Genomic DNA, 5,575 nt, shown 5'->3' on the forward strand with positions numbered 1-5,575 from the left:
GCCGGTGTTGCCCCCCCCGCGCTGGGGGCGCCGGGAAGGCCCGAGGCCGGTGTTGCCCCCCCCGCGCTGGGGGCGCCGGGAAGGCCCGAGGCCGGTGTTGCCCCCCCCGCGCTGGGGGCGCCGGGAAGGCCCGAGGCCGGTGTTGCTGCGGGCGCAGAAGGCCGTCTCGGGCCGCGGAGCGGTGGTTGAGGCCGCGGAGGACTGGAGCAGCTCCCGCTGAAGCCCTGAGCAAAGGGGGGACCCGACCCTGGGACGGTTCTGTCTGTGCCCAAAGGAACCCTCCTCCCTGCCGTGTGAACGCAGCCTGGGCTCTGCCCCGCTGCCCAGGCCCGGGCCCTCCCGGGCGCCGCGGGGGTCGTGGGCCGTGACGAGGACTCGCTCACGGAAAATCACCGATGAGAGGCGTGGAAAGTTAACTCTGTAAACTTGACCTCAGGCCAGCTGTGAGAGGGGCCCCTTCGCTCTCTGGCACTTTCCCCCTGACAGGCTCCTGCCCGGAGTCTGAAGCCGGTGCTGTGGTCGCTCGGTGCCCCGGGAGGCTCCGCGGAGCCGGATCTCGCCTCTCACTGGGTCCCCCAGCTCCACGTCCCCGGGGTCCTGCCCCTCCCCCCAGCCCACCCCACCCCCACCCTGGCCGCCCAGCCTGGTCCTCTGAGTTCTCAGCCAGGATGTAATGGCCTTGGCGGGTCAGGAAGAGGGTCCCCCCGCCTTGTGTTCTAGGCTGACAGGGACAGGCGGGTGAAACCTTCAGCTGAGGAGGTAGAGGTGAGGTGGGAGAGTGGGGGAGAGACGCCCGCGGGACCCTGCACGGGGATGCCGTTTCTGCAAGACTCCAGGCTTCCACCCCACCCCGTCTGGGCTCTGGAAGATGCTCTCGAGTCAGCTGTTGCCGGCGTCGGTGACTGAGAATTCAACGTCTTCTTGCTGGACGAAGAATCAGATTGACATGTGACATCTAACAGGCGAAAATCAAATTCAGTAGGAGGAATCCACACAGACCTAGAAATCCCAGAGACAGTCTACATGAGTCTTTGCCTGACCCTGAACTAACAGGGGAGGAGGGGGCTGGGACCTCAGAGGAGAGAAATGCAATTCTCGGGCCCCTCAGGGGCAGAGCGCACAGTTCCCTAAGTAGATGTTTGCCTGCCATACAGATGGGTCGCTCGGATAAAATGCATCTCTGATAATAACCGTTACCTGGAAAGGACTCCTAATTTAGACTCTTTTATGTAATTAAGAGAGGAGGAAAAGTTTCTCTGGACCCTGCAGGGTCTCAATTACCTTCCACTCAGAATAATTTTCACACCAAGATTGCGCATCTTGGGGCCACCTGCCCTCCACCCCCACTTCTAATTTATTGAATGTGATTTCTTTATGCCGACTCAGAACATTTCTGGTAGAGATTTATTTTTTTATTTAAAAATTTTTTATGTTTTATTTATTTCTGAGAGAGAGACAGCATGAACAGGGGAGGGTCAGAGAGGGAGATACAGAATCTGAAAGAGGCTCCAGGCTCTGAACTGTCAGCACAGAGCCGGACACGGGGCTCGAACCCGTGAACCGCGAGATCATGACCTGAGCCGAAGTCGGACACTTAACCCACTGAGCACCCCAGGCGCCCCTGTAGAGATTTATTTCTAAAAAGAATCTTCATATTACTTCCACTGGATGAAATATAATTAGTTATTTGCAGAAAGAATAACTAAAAGGGACACCTGGGTGGCTCAGTGGGTTAAGCGTCTGACTTCGGCTCAGGTCATGATCTCAGGTCTGTGGGTATGAGCTCCCCGTCGGGCTCTGTGCTGACAGCTCAGAGCCTGGAGCCTGTTTCAGATTCTGTGTTTCCCTCTGTCTCTGACCCTCCCCTGCTCATGATCGCGCTCTCTCTCTGTTTCTCAGAAATAAATAAAACATTTTTAAAAAAGAATAACTAAAAAAGGTAAACAAAGTGGACAAAAGCCTTATTTTTTTGAAAAGGAAATTGATTTACAAAATCAGATACATAAAATGATTCTCAGTAAAAAGGAAGGTCTCTGAGCTGGTTGTAAAAATGGTAAATCAGATTTTTTCTGAATAAATTGGAAAATCAACTACTTGAAACAGTAAACATAAGGTTTCTTATCTGGATACAACTTTAGGACAACCAAGACCATCAGCTTTTATAATAAATACCATAAGGTCTAATTTAATTAGTGGCTAAATATTTATACCAAATAGTCAACTAGGATGCCCTTATTCTCTTGAGACTTTCAAAACCAAATAGTGCAAAAATGACTCCTAATAGCAATGTTTGTAGAAGTTCCAGGTGACTTTACAAGGGAGGTGATTTGAAAAGCATTGGCTAACGGGGCGCCGGGGGGGCTCAGTCGGTTAATCGTCTGACTTGATTTTGGCACAGGTCATGATCTCACTGTTCCTGGGATTGGGCCCCGAGTTGGGCCCCATGCTGACAGTGGGAAGCCTGTTTGGGATTCTCTCTCTCCCTCTCCCTCTGCCCCTCCTTCTCTCATAAATACACATTTAAAAACTAAGAATCATTGGCTAACGACTTGTTCCCCTCAAGAGTCCAGCCCCATCCCGGGTCCGTGCTCTCCGCGGCCGCGGCCGGGGCAGGGCCAGGCGGGTACCGGCGGGTCCCATTCACCGCTTGCCGCCCCTGCGGCTGCGGCCTTGGCAATCACCGCCGGGTCTCCCAGGAGGGACAGGAATTGACCCCGCAGAGTTGCTGGGGGAGCGGGAAGGAGTTCTGATCCCCCGCAGGTGAAGGGTACCCACGGGCAGCGATAAAGACTAAGATCACACCGCGCCGGTCTCAGAGCGCCTTCCCGGGACCGTCCCGCGTTCAGCCGCCAGCCCCGGAGAGAGCTGCGGGCGCGTGGGAGCTGCGCTGGCTCCCCAGTACCCCTGGCCCCGGGCTGCGGGACCTCCTCTGCCCGCACACGCCCTGGCGCGCACGCAGCTCCGGAGAAGATGCGGTGCGCGGCGGCCTGGAGCCCGGATGCCCCCGCCCGGACAGGGGGCCCCTGCGGGGGCCTGGGAGCCGGTGCGGGCTCAGCCGGGGTGCCCGCCGCCCGCCGCAAGGTCTGCAGAGACAGCGGGGCCTCGCTCCCCCCGCCGCTCCCCGCCCGGCAGACGCGGCGCGCGCCTTCCCTGGTCTCCCGGCCTCCGGAACGCGCGGCCTCTTTCCACGTCCGATGGAAACGGGCGTCAGATTCACGGTCCCGCTGGAAATAAAACCTGACAACATACATGGAGCGACAGTTCTCAAGACAGCAGACATCAGGCAAAGAAGGGCGGCGACCCCGGAAGGGCAGATAGGGATGAAGCGATCCTGGAGCAACCGGAGGTGGGAACTGGGCCTGCTCCCTGCATTCCGCCCCCCAGCGTGTGTGCAGGTCCCCGGGCAGGGAAGGACCCCCCCACCCCAGGCTGGGGCGCTGCCTGAGGGGTGGCCGACAGGCCAGCAGACTGGGACAGCTGCAGCTAGCAGGACAGTGATGGGCAGGACACAGCCCTGACAAGAGAAAGCTCCAGAAGGAATCCCCACAGACGTGAATACGGAGGGGCACACAGGGGCGGGGAAGTACCCGCACCAGGCTAGGGAGGGACTGGTCACAAGGCTCAGTGACACCAGCGACACGGATAGTCCCCTCTCGTTTCAGGTCAGGAGAGATGATTCGAGATGCACATCTATTGATCCCAAGAATCTAGATTCGACTCCTGTTCTTGAGGGAAAAAAAGGAAAGAAACGGAAAAAGAAGTCTGTGTTCTGCGTTTCCTGTTCCAAGTGGTGCAGAGGAGGGTGAGGGAGGGGTTGTCCTGAACTACCCCCCCCCCCCCCGCTGTGTGCTCGCTGGGCAATCTCAGGTCAGCGAAACTGTAGTTCTGAGACATTGAAATAACAACCTTTTAGAAAGTCTCTTTTATGTTGTGCATCCAAACGTTTTGAAAAAGGAGGTTGGTGGTGACACTACTTTGAGAGACAACTTAAATACGTTTTTTAAAAAAGTTATCTGTACTCTGTTCAGCTATTTGTTTCCGCGTTGGGCAGGGCTCTGCACTGTGGCCACAGCCCCTGCTCTGCTCCCAGAACTGGGCTGAGAGAGGAGAGGGTTAGAGGAAAAACGGCAGCGATGGGCTGGGAACTCCACGGAGCGCCGAACGTGATTCCCTGCTTTCTACACATTAAGAAGTGAAGTTTTCAGAAAATAACTTTCTATCTTTGGAGATGGAAAAATGAAGGTAACGGCCCATACGGGGCTCGAACCCACAACATTTGTGTGATTTGCACCACACTCAACCAGCTGAGCTGACTGGCCAGGCCCCCTGGTGTTTAGCTCCAGATTTTCCCTCATTTCCGCCTGCAGTAGATTTTTGTGAAAAGTTACATGTTTTCATAATTTTCTCATTCCACACAGTTTCTCAGGCATAGAAGAACTCTAGGAAAGAATCCACCTTCCGGCACAAATAAACCACACTCACTGGGAAATCTCTTCTTTCTCAAATCCTGCCATCCGATCCCAAAAGACCCACAGAAAAGTGGGGGCTGGGGGAGGGGGACTTTTTTCTCACTTTCCAGAAAAACACCTGGGCCAAGTGCTAAGCTTCCCAAAGGTTTGATCAGAGCACAGCAGGGTCTGCGAGGGTCGCCAGGACTTAGGCCTACTAGCAGTGCACACGTTCCTTTTTGCTCCTCGAGGAGGTTCTGGACGGACCTGCGGCTTTGGGCGGCGACACCACACCGCTCCTACGCTGAGGGCTGCACAAACGTGCTGGAAGGAGCTGGGGTGGATGTGCATGGATGGGGAGCGTTCTCCGTTCGGGGACGAGGATTTAGGGGAAATGGCGACACGCTCCACATCGTCCTGCAATTTCACCCGAATCCCCATCAATATCCCAGCGGAAGCCTCCCTCCTCCCCCCACTGAAATTGAAAAGCTAATCTTAAAATGGAAATGCAAAACACATGAGATATGAAAAAACACTTTGAAAAAAGAGGGCCAAAGTTGGGGGATTTCCTTGTTGGTTGGAACACTTTCTATCACGATACAGTAACTGCACTAAGGACCTGGCAGACACGACGGATTTACAAGTGAACAGAACTAACCCAGAGTCTAGAAGATACACCTTACACCTATTGTCAAATGCTTTCCAACAAAAGGGCCAGGCAGTTCAATGATGGAAAGGGTAGTCTTTTCAACAAATAGTGCAGGGACATGGGATATCCAATCCAACAAACAAACAGAAAGAAAAAAAACCACTAATCTTTAGGGAAATGCAAAGACCTATAACAATGAGGTATCATTTCATACTCAGATGTGTCACAGGGTGTCTCCTTCCAGCTCTTGATCCTGCTACTCATTGGAGACGGGCCGGTCCCCCTTCCAAAGGCCACTGGCAGTCCCCTGAGCCATGGGGGGCCTTCAGCCTACGGCCATGGCCCTCCCCGCGTTGTGGGCAGCAGTGGCGGATGGCGGATATCGGACGCCGAGCACCCACACTACGTATCGGCTGGTGGCCGTTTCCCGCCAGGGAGAGTCCCACAGTGTCCCCCGTTCGCGTCCTCACTCTGCCTG

The sequence above is a fragment of the Hyaena hyaena genome, unplaced genomic scaffold, assembly GCF_003009895.1.
Source record: "Hyaena hyaena isolate Hyena2069 unplaced genomic scaffold, ASM300989v1 scaffold_2108, whole genome shotgun sequence".
In the NCBI taxonomy this organism is placed as follows: Eukaryota; Metazoa; Chordata; class Mammalia; order Carnivora; family Hyaenidae; genus Hyaena; species Hyaena hyaena.